Source organism: Zonotrichia albicollis, chromosome 1, assembly GCF_047830755.1.
Source record: "Zonotrichia albicollis isolate bZonAlb1 chromosome 1, bZonAlb1.hap1, whole genome shotgun sequence".
Taxonomy (NCBI): domain Eukaryota; kingdom Metazoa; phylum Chordata; class Aves; order Passeriformes; family Passerellidae; genus Zonotrichia; species Zonotrichia albicollis.
Genome location: NC_133819.1, coordinates 27,733,874 through 27,756,547, shown reverse-complemented (window position 1 = coordinate 27,756,547; position 22,674 = coordinate 27,733,874). Strand labels below are relative to the sequence as shown.

Genomic DNA, 22,674 nt, shown 5'->3' with positions numbered 1-22,674 from the left:
CCTATCACTTAAATTTGTAAGGAGCAGTCTGTGAATAAAAAAAGAAATTACCAGATATTTGATTTTATGTTAGGGATAATGTTTCACATAGAGGAAGGAAAAATACATTTATTCAGTAATAATTTGTTTGTGATTTTAAAATAAAGCTAGGAGACAGTGGATTGGAAAAGAGCAGATAAGTCTGAGCTGCACGTTATGCATGGACAATGTAAATCTGTCTGTGCTTCATCAGTTTTGCCTTAAATCTTCTCTGTAATCAGGGGTGTAGTTGTGTGTGCTGTCTGCATCCACATGGTGCTAGAAAATTAAAGCTTTCTAGAGTGAACAGGAATGCTAGTTCGGGTCTGCTATGCTGGTAATTTCTTGAGTAGACTTCTGCTCACTGGAATAACTAATGTGACATAAAGCATAGGATGTGTAAAATAGTGACAACTCAGTCAATTCATCACAGCTTTGCTGAACAGAGGGAAGAGCTTCCTTACTGCTCTCCAATTTGTTGGATGGTTCAGTTCCTTGACTATGAACATGTATTTTCAGTTGTCAAGTCTCTTAGGGATAATTTTTTCACCATTTATTTTTTGCACAATCACAAAACTTTTGAAAGCTTTCAGAAGTTCTGAACAGATTTTTGAAGATATTTCTTTAAAGTCCCACAGAGCACTTCAGCCAACTTCTTTTCAGTTCTCATCCTTGGTTTGCTTTAAAGAGTCTGAAAAAAACCATACAAATTATGAGCACACCTTGCAAGGCTGATATATTTGTTTAGAATGTGATGATGGTTCTGCATCCCATCAGAATATTACATTTCAGGTATAGCTGCAGCTTGGTTCTAGTGTGAAATGAGGATTCTTTCAAACAACAATGTCTGTATCCATGAGATGCTTAAGATTATTTACCTTATATGTATTTTTATAAGGTATATTTTTATAATATATATGTGTATATAAAGAGCACATAATTTATGCAGTGAAAAAATAGAGAATAAGTTAAAATACAGGTAGTGTTAAGGAGCATACTGGTAAACCTGTCAAATAGTTTAAGATGAACACAATAAGTAGAAATCCTAGTTTTCTCCTTTGCTGAGATGGAGGACAAACCAGAGCTTTTGTAAATGGAAGGGAAGAGTTTCAACCTAGGCTACCCTTTCTGCCTGTTGTTCCCCCTCGCAGCCTCTCTCTGTGCTACTGCCCCTGAGAGCTTCAATTCATGGCCTGTCTCAGAACAAGCCCCTGTGGCTGTGCACAGGCCACATGCACAAAAATATTATTAGTTTTCAAATATAGCTCAGAAACTTCATCTCAGGAAAAAGTCATTATGGCCAGAGCAAAATCCGAATATTTGGTATTAAGTATTTCTTTAGCTAAGGCTTGGGAAACTCAGTCTGCTCTGTAGGTAGTGCTGATACCCTTAAAGTTACCACATGACCAACTTGTATGGCCAAATTATAGAAATTGTTTTGACCTTTATCTTTGGCCTTTCAAATAGAAATAGGAACTTTAGAAGTAGGATGAAGTTTTACTGTGACCATGCTGATTTGTGTAGGATTTGTCATGAGTACACTATTTAGAAGAGGGATGAGTAATTTTGACTATCCATTTTTAATACTCTGAGAGATAAGGGGAAAAAAGTCCCAAAAATAAGACTTTTGCCTTATAATATTAAATTTGGTGTGATTTATTAAAAAAAGAAATAAGGAAAGAGTAGTGAATTCACGAAAGGTTAATAATATTTCTGAGAGGTCTGAAGAAAAGAAGGCTAAGGTGGAGGCTGTAATTGCCATTTTCAACTGCTGAGGGAGTCCTTACAGGGGACACAGAACCACACTCTGCTCAGGTGCCCTGAGAAAGGATGAGAGGCAACAGATCCCAGCTGCAGCAAGAGAGAAATTCTAATTTGGAAAAACAAAAGCACTCTCTACAATAAGCAATAGTCAGAATTGAACAATTTCCCCAGAGAAGTTGGAATCCCCATTCTGTGGGATTTTTGAAATTAGGCTGGACAAGGTGCTAAGGAAGCTGATCTAGCTTAGAAGTTGTACTGCCTTGAGGAGGGAGTTGAACCAGATCATCTCTTATCAACCTAAATTATATTGTTCAATTATATTGCTGATTGCAGATAGTGATATTTCTAAGTCATAGCAATGATGTGGTTCTCCACTTGAAGTGTTAGCTTTGCCCTTGTGATCTAAAAATTAAACAACTTAAAACTGATTTCCTCCTAGAGTTACAGCAAAGTTAGGAAAGGCAAAACTTTGCCTTGTGGAAGGATGTTTCTACATCACATACTGAAGCATTTTAAAGGTGATTCAAGGTCGAGTGCTCACAAAATCCAAATGCAGATTTTTAAAAAGAAGGCACATTTGCTATTTTGCACATCAGTTTTCCTAAATCTAATAAAAATCACAGTAATTTTTAAGCTTTTAATAATGGATATTAAACTGGTAAGCCTGGTGAATATTTAGTTTACATATAAGTAGTTACTATTTTAATATTTTTTGAACAACTATTGTAAATTCAGTGTTTTGAACAGTGATGCTGCTAATGTGATAGAACAGATGCTATTATTGGATTTATAGAGCAGGTTTCTGTGAAATTCTGAATGTTGCTGTAGATTGATCACATTATTGCAGGACATGCAATCAAGCTTACAATTACTCAGTCATAGGTATTGGGGCTAAGCTTATATTTAGACAAGCATTTGACATATCAATCAATACGATACTATGAAAGATTTACTGAAGCTGATCATACCATAACTCATTTCTGCTATGTGAAAAAAATAAAAAATTAGGGGACACAAATAGAAAAAGTTCTTCTCTCCACTTGGACTATTTAGATTCCACAGAATGTTTAATGTTCCTTTAGGAGTTATGAATAAAAGTTGCATCGATTCACTCCTTTTCTCAAAGTGCATGAAGAAAAAGAAAACCTAAATAAAAAATATTTTGCTGCAGTAATTACTGCAAATAAAGATAGATCTACTGGAGATGTCAAGACAAGCCTATTAACCAGCAACTTTTTCTGCTTACTTAAGAAAGGGCATTAAAGCAGTGGTTTAGGTACTTGTTTGCCTGGCTTTGCTTCTCATCAACGTCCTGAAGGACACGAGGTGTGAAAAGTCTAGTTTCTTTTCTCAGCTTGAAGTTTCTGACATCCAGAAAGGAAAACCAAATATTTCCATTATTTAGAAAGAGAAACAGAACGATTGGAAAAGCTTTTCATGATATGAAATGAATATTCATCTTTCTAAGATACACTCCGGTAAAATGCATGAGGTTTTGTCATTGGCTGTTTAATAATTCCAGACATTGATGATTTACGCCAGACCTGGAGAGCGCACTGTTTGCCTGCCATCTGTCCCAGCTAATCTCCAAATTCCATCTACAAACGTGGATGACTTACAACTTCCCTGATTAATGTCATCTATCATTTTCTTCATAACACAGAGCAATTAATCTCGGCTGGTCCCAGGGGTCCGCCGCAGTAATAGGTTTGTGGGGGGTAGAAACAACCCGCAGAAGTCTGTTTGGAAAGAACACCCTTTAACACCCTTTCCTCACATCCCACCTCACCTCCCTTTGTTCTTTCCTTTATTATTCCATTTTGTGTGTGTGTGTGGTTTTCCCCCGCTCTCGCTGCTGTCTGACACGCTTTCGGGGCTCCGGGAGCTCCCCGGCGGTGGCAGCGGGCGCGGTTCGCTCTCCCGCAGCCGCGGGGCAGCGGGCAGGTGCCCGCACGGCCGGGCGGGGCAGGACACACGGGAGAAGGAGCGAGGGCGGCCGCAGCTGCATTGCGGATGGAGCCGCTGGCTCCCGGGGAGGGCGGCCCCGTGATGCCGGGGGCGGGCGAAGGCCCGCGGAAGGCGGCGTGGGCGGCGCGGGGCACCGGGGGCGCGGAGCCTCCGCCCCGCCGCAGGAGGGAGGGAAGGAAGGAGGGAGAGAGAGAGGGAAGGAGGGAGAGAGGGAGATGCCGCCACCGCGTCCCGGCTTGGGCAGCGCAGCGGCGAGGGGCGGTGAGTGCGCGGGCGGGCGCTCACGGTGGCGGGGGAGATGCGGGGAGATGCGGGGATGGGGCGGAGCTGCTTGCGGGTGGCCGCGGAGCCGGGTCTCACCTGCGTCCTCCCCTTCGCCCTGTCCCCGCCGCTCGGCTCGGTCACGGCGGACCCCGTGCCGCGTTCCGGCAGCGGTGCGGCTGCTCCCGGCGCGGAGTTGCGGAGGGGCCGGGCGGCGGCCGGGAAAACTGTTTGCTCAGGGTTCTTGCGGGTGTCACGCAGAGTTTTGCGCCCTCAGAGCCGCTGCTTGGCTGTGGATGCACCCTTGGTGGGGAGGCAAAGCAAAAAGGCGTGACGTGAAGCCCATGCCTATAAAAAGTAAAAAGGCCGTCGGAAAGGGTTTGCCCAGCGCCTCGTGAGCGAGCCTTTGGCCCGGGACTGAAGCTGTCAGGGTGCTTTGCGAAAGCCAATAATTGCTATTTTAAGAAAAAAACCTCTCGTTTGTCCGGTGAATTTGTGCGTGTTGTCGGAGCAGGGCTGTGACTGCGCCCTTTAAACACGCACAAGTGCCGCTCCGTGCCCGGGAGCGCTCAGCGCTGGCACTGACGCGCTCGGGCTGCGTTTGGTAACGGGACCGGCGGAGCTGAGGCTGCAGGAGCAGCCGAGACTCGTCTGTAAAGAGACCAGAGGGCATGGTCTTATATCGCGTACGGTTAGCTGACTTCTGGAACTCTCTTAACCAATAGGAATGTAAAGAACAAAGTATAATAAAAAAAGAAAATAACTCTTGTAGTAAAGGCTTTTGGCATAAAGGTAAATTCAAGTCACAGATGTTTCCTTTTAGTAATTCAGCCTAAGTGAAATGTAAATCTGTGTTATTATGGAAACTGAAAAAAAGTAGTTCTGGATTATGAGTGTGGCTTTCTATGTTGTATGAAATATTTTATGTCTAACACTGAGTTTGGGAGACTTAATTCTGAGTGAATTTTCTGATGTGGCTACATTTAACAATTTATAAATCAGCACTAAGTTCAGAGAAGCTACACTGAAGAAAGTTGGTTTAACAGACTCGAACTTCACAAAAAATGTCCACTTTCTAAAGACTGACCAGGTCATCCTTTAGTTTTAATATGTGTAAGATAGCATATTAAAATAATTTGCTCCTTTTGTAAAGGTCACAGGACCTAGGCTGTCCTTTCCTGACTTTAGTTCTCTTTTGCCAAAGGCTCTGTTGAAAAAGCCATTTTTTATAAGAGGTCTCTTTGAGAGTACCTGGAAGACAGTCAGGGACAAATGTTATGAAAGTCACTTGAGAACATCCTGCTGTGCTTTGGGAGCAGGTGATTTTCTCAGGTACAAGTTGTCCATGACTTGTTCCTGTTTCAGCTATACTATTGGCTTTATTTTGGAATGACTCACTTTCTCCTAAGGCCATTGATATAATAAGAGACAATAATTTAGAGATTTTAAGGCTTTCTTTAAAAATCCAGATTTATGTGACTGGTTCATTTTGTGAGGCCTGTTCTGACTTGAGATTCAGAGGTGGTATGGGCTCTTATTCATCACTATTTTTTCTCCTTGGAACAGATTAAGTCTTAATACTGTCAGGGGCTTGCCTTTGTAAACTAAGGAATTTGGAGCATCTCTAGCAACTACCACATTATTTCTGATGCTTTATAATTCATTTTCCAAGGCAGTACAAAATACCAGAAATTCCAGCTGTGGCTAGGCCCTTGGAGTCCACATTTATCTCCCACATTGTGCATTTTATGACAAGGAGGAGTAGTGGGAGGCTGACAAAGTGATAATACTGTGACATAGCACTTCTATAGGCTATATATCACAGCAGTGTACCATATATTACAGCAATCATATGTAGTGTGTCTGTCACAGCTGGCCAGAAGAGCTGGTGGGAGGGGTTGCTGCACTCAGGCATGCCATCCAAATCCACAAGAGAGCAACAAAGTCTTTATTTGGATCCTATTGAAACACTAATGTGGACAGTAGAAAAAGAGAACTCTATTGTACTAGGTTGTACTTGATACTAATTTTTTTATTGAATTAATAAACTTAATTGAAGTAGTAAAATCCCATGCTTTCCCTTTGTAATTCTTTAGGTCAGCATGTGTAGGGTGAAATACCTTTTCACTTATGTCTTCCTGACTGCTTTAAATTTTAAAGGTGTAAGTCATTGGTTGATCACACTTAATTGATAGTTAACTGATATCCCAAATGTATTTGTAATGTAATCAGGAAAAGAAAGAATTTTAGTTTTATTTTAACAGCTGCAAAGCTATATTAAATTGACTTTTATCCATAGCAGTGTACCTTTTCTAGCTCCATTTCATTAGACTGACAAGTAAATGTGTAGATAATATAAAAGATATCCTAGAATTTCTTATTTTAATAATTTGAAAAAAAAATCTTGCATCTTCATTTACTTTATTTTGTGCTTGAGACTTTTACTTGACAGAGGTTGAAACCAGGATTGCAACATCTTGTGAAGAAGATGCAGGAAAAGATGAGCTGGAATGCTAATATTCACATAGATCCCAGGTTTCAGTCTGCTGTGATGGATTGTGATGATGTAGAAGTTACTCTTCCTTTCAGAAGCAAAACTATTCCTGAGCTAAATATATTCAATATCTTCTTTGAGCTGTTAGTTTATCATAAGCATAGAATGCATGTCAGAACTGTGCCCTCAACTCAAATTACCACATACAAGGCAGGTATCCAAATAATATAAGAAGTGGTTGTTGCATTTATTTCAATTCACAGACCATGAGCAATTTTACAGTAGTCAGTTTGCCATTTAAGTTTTGATTTCAGCAGGCCAGTTTTTCTTAATTGTGTGTGTTAGACCACTTGGAAATAATTTGCATACTACAAGCAGAAAATTACTTTTGTAATATATAAGTATCCACTTTAATATCCGCTTTAACTTTCACATGGTTGACTGGTGGTGTGTGGATATATAGTAGCTTTCTTGAAATTTATGTATGAAGACCAAGTCTCTCTTTCCACAGTTGTCCTTATCTCCTCAGTCATATATTTGGCAAACATGTTCCTATCCAAATAGCTGAAGTTGCGGTCTTTGAATGATGTTGTAATTAATTCATTAGTCCTCATATTCATATATAGATATGTGACCTATTTAAGATTTGTTTTGTGATAGAAACTTGGAGGAGAAATAAAGGTAATATTTACCTGGATGGTCATATAAAGTAGCAGTGGGAAAAACAAAATTTAACCTTACGATGCCTGTGTAGAGAGGGTTCTGAAATATCTGATAAAAATAATAGTATATATTTCACACTTTATGATGAGAAGAAATGTTCTGATCACTCATCTTCAAGAAGAAATAATTGAAATTGGGTAAGTGCTGTAAAGGGCTAATAGGATGGTCTGGTCATAAGGAGATAAGAGGTCCTGATTTGTTTGACCAAGTGAAATGAAAGCTATGTTGGACTCCATGGACTTCAGGACTCCATCTGCAAACTCAGGAGGACACTAGCAGAAGGGAAGCAGAGGCTTTTGGTAAAGAAAATTGCTCTCAAGAGAAAAACTGACTATTACCCTTGAAAAAATTGTCTTGCAGAAATTTGGAGAACATCCTCCTGTAGGAGCACATGGGTTGTGGAACAGTGGGAAGTGTTGGGAAGTACTGCAGGAGTTTTGAGATGGAGTTTCTCTATTTTTCCAGAAGGGATTATGTGTGCCCAGGAAGTGTTTGCATTTGGCTCCTATCCAAGGTTTAAATGTCGTGCCATGCAGCATGCCAGTCCAGCTCTCCTTTCAGGCTGTTTATAATGAAGCTTCAGAAATTCTTCATTGCTTTTTGGGGCTTGCCAATGTTCAGCCCCTCTTGAGTGATTGTTCTTCTACGTCAGCTTTAAGCTGCTTGTTGCTCCTTAGCAGGCTAAAGCTGCATTGTGTGCAGCCTGCCTTTCTATTCTTGATTCTTTTGCCTTTGCTTCAGCAGATCTCTGGGCTGGCTGAAGTGGGACATAAATCTCTTCTGATCACTCACTCCTCAGCCTGTACTTAGGTCTGTCTCTTCCTCTGAATGACTTTATACACTCTCTGGGGTATTTGTTGTTGATTTTTGACTTTTGGGAATTTGGCTGGCCCTCTTAGGGGGTTCTTTTGTTGGGAGAGATTTTTTTGGAGTGGTTTTGTGTTAGGAAAGAGAAACGTATTGGATTTTTTTGGGTTTTAGGTTTTTGTTTATTATTATCTTATTTAGAGTTTTGTACATTGTCTATACTAGGCTTGAGCGCACTGGAAAAGCACCACAAAAGTGGCTGACAGTCTTTGTTACAAGGTTTTTTAAAGCTAAACTATCCAATTAAGAACTGATAACTAGATTTTTTTCCCCTTTTAACTCAATAACTGATCCTCAAAAGCCCACAATGCAGATTTTTCTGCCCAATTACAAAATGCCACCCAAACCCATAAGGAAGGAAGCAGAAGAAGCATGAAGAAGAAACCCAGGACGACACCCTGTGCCCTCCATCCACAACCTATTAAAAATCCCAAAACCTAAATTTCTCACCGAGTGATACACCTACACTACTCTCTACAATCTATTTCACACTTTAGTAGATTCTAGTCTGTCTTGAAGTTTAGGAAACCTTCTCCATGAATGAGGATCAAAGTCAGTGCTCCCCTGGGGGTCAGGGCACCCCAGAGCAGACAAAGAAATATTCCTGGTGCCCTGGGTTTCCACATACACTCTTACAGATTTCTTCTGAAAACACATAATATTCAAAATGTTTTCAAATGAGAGCTGTTTGGTAAAGGGATATCAAAAAATGGGCAATGTAGATATTTTTAGACATTCCTCTGTCACACTCACATACCAAAAGCAGTGAGGAAAGTGAATGTAGTAGTTTGTGGAGCTGAAATTCTGCTAAAAATGACAGATTTTTAAAATAAAAGTTTAGAAGAGCTATGGTCTGCTGAATCTTGTTGGCTTTATCTCTCATTTTGTGTTGTGTGTAAGAGAGTGTAATTTTGCTTTTGTGTAGTATGCCAGCATCTCTGGTGGAGCTACACATTTCAGATAATGGCACAGGCTTCTATTTATCTCTCTGTTGTTCCTTAGAGATGACTTTTGGATGAATCCATTAGCAACCATAGCAGAGTATGTGCTGTACTCTTCCTGCTTCAAGTCAGGATGTCAAAGTTTGGCAAAAGCCGCTCTGTCCCTTGGAGGATCCTTAGGTAACCTGGTGATTTGGGACCATTTGTTTGTCTGTTTGTAGGGTAGAAAAAGGTTTACTTCTAATGTAACTTTATTTAGTAGAAAGATACTTTACATGAGTAATTTTAAGTAGGTTCCATCTGGAGAAAGGTAAGTCTGTCTCACTTCCCTGGCCCAAGACCAGTGGTGATGGTGGCAGTATGGAAGTGGGAGTCTAAAAGTCATCAAACAGCTGAGTTTGAAATAGGGGTGTGTTCACCCCAGCCAGAGTGAAAATATATGTGAGACCCTTATTTATACCATGGTTAGGAAACTTGGATGATTTTTTCATTATGTTTATGGAATTATTTGCCTCCTCACTGGCTTTTTGCATCTGTAGTCTTGATTACTGTACACTCTTTTGGTTTTATTTTTATTTAAGTAACATCTCCCTTTTACTTACTATTCACTTTATTCCACCTACTCTTATGTTTTTTAGTGTCTACAACTTCAGAGGCAGTGGAAAGCTTAAATTTAAATTTTTAAGCAAATGCGTCTTCTGGGTGAAAATTCTAAGTGTATAAGGTCTAATAGAATTATATTGAAGTATACGTGGGTAACTTACAAGTACTTGGTTTTTAATAATACTTCTGGACAGAAATTTCATGGAGTCTTTACTATTACTTTAGCTTAAAATTTTAGCCAAGTTGTAAAATTATTTAATTTAAGATAAATTACCTAAAGGAGGAAATAAACACATGGTTCTTGCCTCAAGTAATGTTCTATATGGGATCTTTACTACACAAAGATTGAATTGTGGTATCTACCAGAAATGCAGATAGTCCTTTTGATATGTGTAATGTCCTTGGAAGGCAAAACTACATTTTGTAAGAAGAACAAAAAAGGTATTTAATGAATTTAGTAATTTTAACAACTATTAATTATATCCTATATTTATTGGTCTTTCTCTTTTCTTTGTGTTTCTCTAAGCTTGTTTGTTTGTTTGAGGAAAGAGAATAAAAGTGAAGAGAAGCCTACCCCAGATCAGTCAGTAACAATCTTATTATCATGTTATCTGCTGCCTTAATGCATGTATAGTTTTTAAGTCCTACTTTGAAATTAGCCAATAAATAAAACAAACTAATCAGAAATCTATATTTTAAAAAAATGAACATTATAGAAATATGCTTCTTGGTGCTGTGAATTTTCTTTAAATATGTGCTGGTCACAGAACTTGGATTCAAAAGGCTTCTCCTGCTTTGCTTTCAGGGGGACCTAAAGTATAAATGCAGTATTTTATATTCCCCCAAGTCTTTAAGAGTTCAGTTTTGTCACTGAAGGGAGATGTATTCTCCCATTGACTTTAATATATGTAAGACTGGATTCCAGTAGTCCAGTAACTAAATAAGATGATAGTCTTCCTCCAATTAGATAAATACAAAAAAGATTAATGTTAAAATAATTGAGGACAGATCAAGACATTTTGAGAAATCCACTACAGTGACAATGTGATTATGTGGATTATCAGTTGCATGTAAATCTTACTAAGGATGATGGATAGAAATCCCAGATAGAAACAGTTGTAACAATGCACCTTTTGTGGTCTCTGAAATTAATTTAATAAATGTTTTGGAGATTGACTAATACACAGATAGTGACCTTTTTGTTTAGGTCAGTGCGAAGTCAAATATATCTTGGAGATTAGTATTGATCAGAATAAAGCCAAAATCAATCTTGGATTTTGAGGGTCATTAAACTTGGAAATAGAATGCAATACTACAAATGTTGGGCTGTGGAAAGCTTTTACAGTAATTATGGGAAAATAATCTTTTACAAAGATGCGATGTCTAAAAAACAGATCAACTGCTAAAAGATTAGTTATTTAAATAAGTAATAAATTCAGCTTCTTTCAGCTTTCCTTAGTTTGAGAGATGATATCCAACAAACAGTTGCTTTTGTAACCATTAAAGTTGGTAATGAAGTTCCCTTTTGCTTCAGTGCTGGAGGGATTTTGCCCTCCCTGTTTGGAAGCTGGTTAACTGATATTTGTTTAGGAAAAGGTTAACCTATGTTTGTTTAGAGAGTTGTTTTTGTTTGGTTGATTTTGGTTTTTTGCTTTGTTTTGTTTGTTTAAGTGGTAAATTCTTTTCTATCTTGACTCATTTCCTTAGATGTTTTGGTGAAACTTAATTTTCACCAAAACATCTAAGTGAGGGGAAGTACAAGTGGAAGATGTAAATTACAATACAATGTACCTTTGGAATATTGCATAGCAAGTATAATCAATTTAAATGAAGGGGAACTAGTGTTGCTTGCTATATCAGAAATCTTTGAACAGAACTTTTTATTTTTGTCTTTAATAGATTTTTTTTGTTGATTTTGTCTGGTATAAAGTCTCTGGCTTCTGCAGCTCATTTAAAAATAACCTGGTGGAAATTTTTAAGTATCCTACCTGAGAATTTTCAAGAGAAGTGAGTCTTTGAAGATCTGAATTGACTGAAATGCCTATCTTGTATTAAGTGAAATAGTGAAAATGGTATTTTGTAGAAGATTCCTCTGTAAAAGATAAAGTTTTCCCCCTTATTTTCAGAACCTGTTAAAAAATGAAGGTTGTTTTGTTTATTTTTTGCACAGAAATCATCTTCTGATATAACTTTTTCTGCAGAGAGCACTGGATGATGTTCTCCACAATTAATCACTACAACTGCATTGATATCTGTGATTATACTTTGGGATGTCACCTAGGCTTATATATTGAAGTTCCAAAAACTATATGTAAGCTGATGGATTGTGCATTTATATTTATTTTAAAATGGATACATATTTCTAGTCTTAGTGGTGTGTTTGAATGCAAATAGAAGTCTCTGTGTTCGTGTGCATGTGGATGTTTCAGGGACCATGTACCACTCTCCTTGAAAATGAAAGCCCTATATAAATGCAAGCTATTGATATTGGAACTGATCTTCAAAGCTGCTCCATTTAAAGATATTTAACTATTAATAATGAGCTACATTACAGATACATTAGTTCATATTCTGAGAGATCAAAGTGCCATGATTATAGATAGCAGTTCTCAGGCTGTAAAAGTCCTTTTACCTGAGCAGCTCTTCTTATCAGTGGACTTCTCTTGAATTTCTCATAGTAGTTATCCTCAGAGAAAATCTGTGGTGGGTATATTAAGAAATTTGCCTTACTTGTACCTGAAATAAGACTTTTAAATGTATTGCAGAATACATTACTGCTGAAATGTAATGCAGAAATCTAGAGAGGACTAATATATGCTGGCTTTTGCTGCAATGATATTTGCTTTGGCAGAATCAGCCAAAAAAAGACAACAATTCACTAGAAATCCCTCATAAGTGATTTTCAGAATAATATTGCTTAATGATCAGAATGAAGCTACCTTTAAAAATATCTCAGAAAATGGGAATTTTAGTGTAGAAATATCATTGTTCTTACTGAAGTATTTTGGATGAAATTTGCAAGCTTTTCCAATGGGCCTTCCCCCATGGGATAGTGTATGGGTCAGTTTTACTAAGTAGAGAATGTTTGTCCCCAACTGCTCCCCATTCCTCTGGTTCAAGGACTAATAAGAGAAGATAGTAGAATTGAGTTAAAGAATTTTCATTGCTTAGGTTGTCCAAAGAAGGAATTAATATAGTAATTGTATTATAATAGTAAATTTATATATTCTGATTTTTGATGCTTTGGTTTTCCTTCAATTAAACTAATGGATAGTGATCAGAAAAAGTAGTGATTTTTCTGTTGTGCTCAACCTTTATATTAATACTTGTTTACTCTAGCAGTTATTAAATAAAACATATAAAGCACTAATTTACCTTGAGCTGACTAGTGAGCCCCAAATGCCTGTGAATTCTGCATATCAATCTTTTCTGAGTATGGAATTCAAATGCCAATATATTTAATATGCAAGACCTTTAATGCAGAAAAAAATACATAATGAAAAGTCATGAAGCTACCTGATTAATTTATTTAGTTAGTTCTGAAGAGCCCACTCAAAATGGGTCAGGCTTGCACTATTTGAGCTGACTTTGAGAAAGTTTGGAGGCAGTAGATAACTTGACCTATATTTTTGAACTGGGAGTTTTAGAAACTGGGCTGAAGGAAAAATCTTGTAAACTTCTTTTCATGCACGGAAATATTGAAGTTTGGAGACTGACTTAATCTCCTTCCAAAAATTCATATATTTAATGTGCACCTGAGTTAGAGGCTGCTTTATTTCTTCATCTGAGAGTTTTAAGTGAAGTTTATTATAATTTTATCTGTGTAAGAGCAGAGGAGGCTCAAGTTGCATTTATCCGGGCATGTGTCTATTAAAAAGATATGTCTGAAAAGTGATTACTTCTGATTTTTAATGATTTGTTGCTTCTTCCAGTAGTGGAATTGAGTATTTTAGAAGTAAAACATTATTTTTCTTTTTAAAAAGATTAAGAATGTTACAGGACTGATACTGTGTTGCAAAGTGCTACTGCTTTGATTGGTGTCACAAGTCTCCAATATGTTTTGATCAGCTCTGTCTCTGGCTATGTTAATATGCTACGGTTTCTCAGAAAACACATCACAGTCCACATCCTTTGCCTATTGTGCTATTACCTGTTCATCACAGAAGAAACAAATTGTCTGACGTTTGATTTGGAAAGATTTATGGAAATTTCAGCCTATTCTTAATTTAAAAAAAAACCCTGTTAACAGCATTAGTAAAAGTGTGATGTTGGGAATGCCTGCCAATGATGTGACTTGGTGTGTTGCTTTTTTAATTACTCTCTCTACCTTTCCCAAGTGGAAAGATGGCCACCAGAATACAAAAAAGTTTGAGAAAGAAGAGGTATTTACCCTTAGTTACTGCAGTTTTTCTTTTGCTGATCTAGATTGCCCTCTTTTAGTTTTTCCAGATCTTTCAAAATCCTCTACTAAGTCCCAATAGCTCTTATTTGCTAGGATTTCTGCATAAAAGAATGACCTATAATTTGTTTTTCTTATATAGGAGACACCTGTAGTGTTCAAATAGATTTACACTTGGGCTTTTTGGCACTGACTACCGCTAGTATTCTGTTGTAATTCAGTATTTTATATGCTGACTTAATGGGGCTTTACAAGTTTCCCAGAAGCATGTGCAAAGACCACTTGAAAATTGAGGAAGGTGGGTGTAGAAATCATCCAGCACACAGAAAATGGTGGCATTATCTGATCAGCTGATGCCAAGGACATTGTAAAACTTTACTCTAGATGGGGTCGTCCTTTTGGACCACTTTTATATTCTCTTTACACCATTTGCAATACTTTAAATGATGCTGCTTTCTGGGCAAACAGATTGTAATAAATGTAGTTCTGTGGGTCTGTGTTAGAAGAATGTAGTGGTTTGCAGATGGTTTTGCCTGCCCCATTCAAGTATTTAGGAGCGCTTGGGACAATTACTTTTTTCTTCAGTTTTCCAAAAGAAGCTTGTCAAGACATGAAGAAAACATCTTAACTCTCTGTTGTGATGGCAGCAGTTTTGGTGACATAACTCTTTAGTAAATTTGCAGATTCATTTGAAGCAAGCTTATTTGGGGACAATAGCAAGTATTTGGCGCAGTTTTGGACCAATCAGCTTTCTAGTGTCAATTCTTTGTGTCAGAGTAGAAGTTTTACTCATGGGTAGCAGTGGTATTACATGGCTCCCATCTGAATGCTGCAGGGTCTTTGGGTATGCTTGAGGCATAACTTGTCATAAAAGTGCTACTGATGAAACAAAAGCCCTTTCCTGTTTTTTTTTTTTTTGTCCTAATTGCCAAATAAGAAGTACAGACAATGAAGACGAACCATGCTTACTGAAATAATGTAAAAGAAAAATCAAGCTATTCAACTAAAGTAGTTAGAACATTTTTGTTGCTTAACTAAAATGATTTTCTTTTTTTATATAATTTTTTTTTTTGTGTAATGCTGTGGTTAGCCCTACAAGCAGTTTCCTAATGTAATATCTTTGTATGGACTGAAGCACAGCTAAAGCATGGCAGGCAGTTGCAATTCAGTGCATGTGGCGTGGGAAGAGTGACTTTGGGTAAAATCAATTTGTGAGGCATTTTAAAAATTAACTTCTGTCATTTTTGTTTGCTTCTTCCTCATGAACAAAGGAGACTTTCTTTTGGATGTATAAATGGAAATGTATGCTAATGAGTAGAAAATTCCTTCATGAACTCTAAAAGAGAGTTGCAATACCAAGCAGAACTGAGATTCTGGCTTCAAGCCTCATCAGCTGAAGGATGCTTTTTGAAAAAAAATTCTGCCTCAGGTCACAGCTAAAACATTTATTTAACTAGTCTCATTATAAAGCTTTATAGACTTCCAAGAGAAATTAATAATTCAGAAGGACATCTGTTAGTAAATAATTTAAATAACCATTTTTAAGCTAACAATCATTAGTTACCTGTGTAAGATTTCTGAAGAACAGTTCTCCAATTGAAGACAATGTGTGGCAAGACTACAAGAAGAGAATAATTTGACAGTGTTTAATATATGAAACACATTCACAGTATTTAATGATTTATGCTTTACTGCCTTCTGTAATCCTCATTTTTAGCATTTGACCTCCAGAGTATATTGTGACAATGAATTGCACAACACCAAAGCTTCTGTAAAAAAACTGTTACTTGCATTTGAGACTTGTCAGTAATTTTATTAAATGGCCTCTAGTTTGTGAGGCTCAATTTGTCTTTCATACCTTTGATTTTATGCATTTCTGCTTTGGTCACTCTGTGTGCATTTCTCTTTCATGATGAAAGACACTTTTTTTTAAATCTAAAAGTCACAGTATTATCTTTGAGCATCCATGTTGTTATGCCCTGTGTCTTTTGTAGTTCTTCTCTGTAATGGTGTAAAACAAACAACAACCGGAATTCGAGCTACTTTCATAAAGTCACATTTTGAAGATTCTTGCTTTGCTATTGAAATCTTTTCCAATTAAATCTCCTCCCACTCTGTCCCATTGCCAAAATGAATAGATTTTTTTCTGCTGCTGGACATCAAGGAGGCATTTTCAGACTGCTCTTCTTGATGACTTTAAAATGCCATTCTTATAAACTGGTATAGAGCCCATCTCTGTTTATTTGTGATTGGGTTTGTGTGTGTGTATTTTTGTAATACATCGCTTTATGTTTATAGGCAGTGGATTTCACCTGTAATTCAACTTTCCATGCTTGTGTGAAAGCCTTCTGCAGCTCTGATCATTCTGAATTATTGACAGGTATGTTTTTCCATCATTACCAATTTTTGAACAGTTAACTTTTCTGCACTTACATGTGGAAATGTAAATATCTCTATCTACAGATAGATTAAATATATTGTATTTCAGAGACCATATAATATATTTATACTTATGTGATATGTTGTAATGAATGAATACATTACCTTTGTAAATGCAATATATCCTTTTATTCCTATATAATTTCTGTCTTCTATTGTGCTCTTTGTGCTACTGTTAGATACACATGCAGTAGATACTCATAACTGGTCTATTTATGTTGAATAAAATACTATTTTACACAGAAGTGTGTGTATATGCACATACATGAATTCATGTACTCCCATATTTGTTTTTACCATCAATATAAAAGCACAATCACGTTTAATCTTAGCTTTACTGGTAATTTTCATATGTACTGCTTAATCCTTACACTGCTAAGTTTGTAAAATTGTCAGGGACAATTCCTAATTTTGTAGCCATTTTTTTACTGTCAAAATTATGTCAGTGTTGCAGGGGAGCTCATCATGGGGCAGCCAAATCTAAGACTTACACAGAGATGCTTAAAAATAGCGGCTGCCATCAAAACTAATTTTCAATAATCCCATATCTGCAATATGGATTCACCTGGAGACAGGATTTTTTTTATGGAGGGAGACCCTGGAATATAAAACTAAATTATTTTTATGAAGTTTAAACTTTGTAAAGCTCTACCTCTGTGGTTTTAACTTTTGCTGCAGTGGGATGGAGCGATTGTGATTTACAAACGATTCACTGTAATTTTGCAAGTGTTTAGAAATAGCTGTCTGCTAGAGAAGTTCTACAATTGGAAAACATCACTGAAGCCCAGTCTGCAGAGATCAGTGACATTTCATTCCACCTGTCCCATGCTCTCTCCCTACAATTGCTGTTGTATCCTGGGGAGATTTGGTCACAGAAGAACCAGAGGTGTTCGTACCTTCCTAAGCAGCACAGGAACTGCATAAGGAGCAGCAATATCTGTATGTGCACCCATCACAGGTGCCAACACTGCCATGGCAGCAGTGTTCCTGAGCAGGGGGCCTTGCTGAACACATGGGGATGTTCTGTGGGCTTTGGGAATGCTCACCTAGGGGAAGGTTCTGTCTGGTGCGCCCTGCACTCACACAGCAGAGCCCCAGGGACTCGCTGGCAGCTGTGTGCTGCCCATGGGTCTGTGGTGAAAGGGAGGGATAGAGCCAGGTCAGGGCTGCTCACCTCCTGTGAAGGGTTATGGTTTCAAGTATTCTATTTTTATGCAATAGTAATGCTACTTTATGTCACACCTGGGGCCAGTCAGACACTGAGATGGCTCTTTTAGTGTTCCATGTGGTTACTGCTTTGTGTGTTTGGATGTGCTTCCACTCTAGGAATCCATAAGCTCATTTAAAATATGGCTCTTAGCCCATGGTGGGTAAGGACATCCTTGTTTGTTGTTTTTCTTGCAGTTGAGTGTGACAAAGAGCCTGTTTGTTGAGTAAACTCGGTAAAGAGTTCAGCTGTGTCTGAACAACAGTGTTAAGGAATATCAGGCTCTCCAAACAACCCAGAAAGGATTATACCAATTTTTTTTCCAGCTGAGAGGCTGTATTAACAAAATAAATAAAACTGAAGGAAAACAATTACCTCCTTGCTTCAATAAACTTGGAGAGTTTTTTAAAATGTGTTTGAAATCTGGATGTCACATTTAAATCTAATTAGACCTGGAAAGATGCATGGTGAGATTGAGCCAATGTCTCCCAGTCAGCCTTGCACTGCAGTGCTTCCAGCAGAAAGTTGTTGCAATGAGAAGCAGAGTTTGGATGAACTTCTCTTGCTGTTTTGTTTTTAATTTTATTTATTTTAGGTTTTGTGGGTTTTGTTTTGTTTGTTTTTTCTTCAGAGAAGTGCTTCTTAAGTACTGTTTATATGCTGTGACCTCCTGTGTGATATTGATTATAGTTAATGTTGAAATAGAGTGCATCTGCATTTAATTTTAAAAAAGAATGAGTTGGAAAGCATTGCTTAGGCTTGGAATTGTACTTTGTTTTCATGCTAAGATATGTTGCTTCTTAGGAGAAGAACCAAATGTTTGCATGTGTCTTGAAATGGTCCCATTTATTGGATGCAAGTGCTTTTATCTGAGTTCCAGTTTAAGCAGTGATGGCAAGGCTTAGTCTGAAGATTTTTGATAACAGTAGGAATTCATGTAGGAATTATCTTTTCTTGATTTAATCTTGCCTGTCAGCTATGAAGAGTTGTGCCTTGTGGTTGGCTGTTTATTAATTAGCTTTTGTCTGGTAAGCACAGGATGGAAAGTTACTCTTGTAGGCAAAGTCAAAACCTCAGAGGGCTGAGGCAGAGCCATTTCTTACCCCTGGGCTCAGAAGGAGCCAGGATAAGCAAGAAATGTTGCCTGTCTTCTTCCATGGTGCTATTTTCTCTATAACTCCTCATCTGAAGGCAAAATTGCTGGGAAAAGTAGACAAATTAATAGGAACTTTAGTTTCTCTCATCCAAGAATCTGATTTGTGTGAGAATGCTTTTTGGTTTTGTTATTAGAAATAACCAAAATAATTAAGACAGCACAACTCTGTGAGTGTTTTTCTGTGAGAGATAATTAAAAACTAAACCTATGATTAAAATTCAGTATTTGTTAAGTTGTATTCAGTTGGGTTGGTAAGAAGAGGAAGGATCTAGCATTTTTATTCCTTTTTTTGTTTTAAGTTAGAAATTGTTTTCCTGTGTGGATGGGCATTTTCCTGCAAGAGGTGGTTGTTTCCCTGCATTATATGCCATATCTGCTGAAACAGACTTACTTTTGTGCGTTCTTCTTCTTCTTCTAGCCTTATAAAAATAAATACATCACTTGAAGGTACAAGGTGACACATGCTTGGGGTCCTTTCTACATAAGATTAACATCTACCTTCACTTTAAGTCAACCAGAAGTTGGACAGAAAGTGCTATGCACTTGTTAAACTCTGGATGAGACCTGAACTACTTTCCATTTGTAAATTATTCTCATTACATGTTTTTCTCTGGCTTTAATGCAAAATAGGATTAAAACCTGCTGAACTTTAATCCTGTTATAACGTTTTGTTACCTCACATGGTTAGTTGACTCCAAGTTAAGTATTCTGTGACAAGTTTGCCAAATTTGTCCATGCCTGCTATCTCTCAGGGGCCAGTGTTATACCACAGGTCCCTCTTCAGCCCCTTGCTGTGGAAAATGTTTCACTTTAAATCATAATGGCTTGATTTTTGTGTTTTGGTTGTCCTGTTGCTGGTGGCACTGCAGGAGGTTCCTGGGGCAGGACATTACTGATGAGCCCTGATCTGCTCCCATTGCTGCAGGACAGAGCTGACTGAGGCAGGGACCCTTGCTCCAGTTCCAAGCAGTGGCCAGAGCTGCCCTTGTATTGCAGCTCAGCCACCTGAGCAGGGCAGGGGCACCTCTGGCAGCTTCTGCACCAGCTGCTGCTCCCAGGCACTTGAGGAAGCTCTCGAGAGCGAGCTGTGTTGTGTACCCAACCCACAGAGCAGTGCCCATGGTGTGGCTGTGCTCCCTGCAGCTGCCTCAGGTGGGGACAGGGCCCTCCAGGGCTGCCTGAGCCCCTGTGGCTGGCAGAGATCTCAGTGCCCTTTAATTGGCATCCAGTGCCTGGCTGCTCATCTCCCCTGCCTGCAATGCACAGCCCGTCCCCCTGCAGTGCCACTCTGCTGGGACTCGTCATGCTGGCACGGACCCTGTCCCTCTGGGGGTCCTGTCAGCACTGCTGTCCTCAGGATTGTTTTTCAAGACATGGTTATCAGTTTAATTTGCTTAAAATTTGCCATAAGGAGAAATAGGCAATGAGGTCTTTCTTCCTGGGAGGAATTTGCACCAGGCAAAACCTGTCACAGAGCATTTGCTGCACACTATCACACTGTGCTGCTGAGAAAAAGACCAAGTGAAACTAAAATAGTTTATGTTGCTGTTGAAATTTTACTCCATTATTCTGTATATTACATGTGCTTTTAGGAGGACCAGATTCTTTAGGAATCAGGCTGGTTCTTGGTGCTTTAAATCCTGAAATCTCAGGTCTCTGACACCTTTGTCTCTGCTGTAGTTAGTTTTGTTGTTGAATAAGATAATGAATTTCAGTGGGGAGTAAGAAGAAAAGTAGCTCTCAGCATATGGAGGTTCAGCATATGGAGAACCTTTCCCACAGAGGGGGAAGCCACAGAGTAGATGGATTTAATATACAGGGTGAACTTACTGACCCTGATAAAGACTTTGGAGCCCTTGAAGTCATCTGTAATGATATGATCAGTTTTAATACTTGGTGGTGGTTATGCAAATTTAGAGACTGAAAAAAATGCATGCTATAAGATCTAGAGCCACTGTATCTAATACTTTTGACTAGATCTGGTGTGAGATAAAGTTTGCCTACTTGGACTTTCAAGAAGAACTGTTTGTCTGCTATGTGCTGACAAGAGCTAAGGAGTACTTGTTTTCTCCTGGAATCTCTTAAATTACTTGTTCTTGAATCAGTGCTGGGGAAAGAGCACTACTTCATTACATAGAGAATATGTATTTCTTCTAAATGGTAGATATGTGATTTTTGAAACTATCTCTTTTTTGAATAATTTTCATCTAATATTGAGTACTCCATGCAGATTTAATAACTAAAATTTATTTTGTTTGAATGGGCATGGCACCAAAAGAGTAACATAAATAAACAGTTATTGGTGTTTCATAGGAGGATCAGGAGAGAGAGGATCTGTAAGGCTTGGGATTTTTAATTGTTTTCCTCTTTTCTTTTTCTTCTTTTACCATCCATGGTAAAACTGATGGCACTTAGGCAGGGTGTGTTAAGCTGCCCCCTGATCAAACCGTGTCACTGTTTTCAGTAAAGCAACTTCATAACTTGCAAATATTATGAATTATTAATAACGATTACTTTGTCCTCACTTCTGGATTCTGCAAGGATTTGTCACCAAAAAAGTCCCAGTACAGCAGTACTTCTTAGCAATTCCATGTCTGATGCTCTCTTTTATATTTGTTAACATGTTTTTCATTACAAACTCATATTTTATTGAAACAATAAGACAATCTTAAAAGCATTTCAATTATTTACTGTTGAGGTGTTGCTTTTTTATATAATTGTCTGTATTGTTGACCTTTCTGTGACATTTTCAGAATCAGTGTCACACTGAGTACAGATCTGTGGATCATCTTTGGTTGGCTGGTTTTGTTTTAAAAGCACCATTAGCTTTGTCATTTTATATTGTTTTACTTTGTAACTGTTTGAACTTTTCCTTTGTCAAGGCAACACTGGGGAAATCTGTTGGCGTTTTTAATACAATGGGATCTGTGCTTTCTGTTTCTGAAGACCTAAAAATATTGTACAAATGGTCATTATTTAATAATTTTTAATAACTAGAATGTAATAATCACTGTAAAACTCTGATACATTTTTCTACTTCCTTTATAAGCAGGAGAGATACTTTTTGAACACTTCTGCCTTTTGTCTCCTGAAGAAAACTTTATCAGAAGATAAAAGCTTTTAACTGAACGCATTGCTTGCTAACTTGGGTGTGCCTTTTAGTTGACTGTGAAAGCATCAGCAGAGTGTGAAAATTTGTGAAAGGTGATGCTTTCATGACCAGACTAGCCAGGAGAGTTTCAACCATAGCCTTAAGAATTCCAGTTTGGGTGGGAGTTTTTGCTTAGATTTTTTATGTCTAATGAAGCTTGATGCAAATAGATCTGTGTTTGTTTAAGAGTAAATTGAGACACAATTAATCTTTTTCTCTAACTGTGTTGGTAAATTGGGTTTTGTTTGAAACTAGAGTATAGAAAGAGTAATGCTGAAGTGTTTTAGGATCTGCTCTGTGAATTGTCTTTGAGGTGATTACAACAGACAGCTCCTGGCCCTGAAATCACTACAATTACAGAAAGGATTTTGATTACTAAGAAATATCACAGCAATAGAAATGTTTTCTTTAGAAAACAGACTGACTCCTCCTAGTTAAGAGGAGAATTTCTTTAAAACATATAATTTATTTTAAAAGGGGTAATGTATATTCTGGTCAAGACCCTTTGGATATTTTCATGACATTATCTAAATATTTGGGAATCTTTAGGATTGTTGGAAATATTTTGGATTATTTTATCACATTCTTTTTATGTCTCCTTTTAATGTTTATAAATAAGCATTATAATATTTTAACTTAACTTCTTTAAAGTATATCCCATTATTTCAAGTACTCTATCATGT

At 37.8% G+C, this 22,674-nt stretch overlaps 1 protein-coding gene across 1 annotated transcript in view; it reads left to right on the top strand.

Annotated features, from left to right (window-relative positions):
• Positions 1-3,866: 3,866 nt before the first annotated feature.
• THSD7A (thrombospondin type 1 domain containing 7A) overlaps positions 3,867-22,674 on the top strand; it is a 267,196-nt gene continuing 248,388 nt past the window's right edge. Inside the window, exons 1-2 of the mRNA XM_014273675.3 lie at positions 3,867-4,011; positions 16,337-16,418. The gene's annotated coding sequence lies outside the window, so the exon portion shown is untranslated. The remainder of the gene's footprint in view (positions 4,012-16,336; positions 16,419-22,674) is intronic.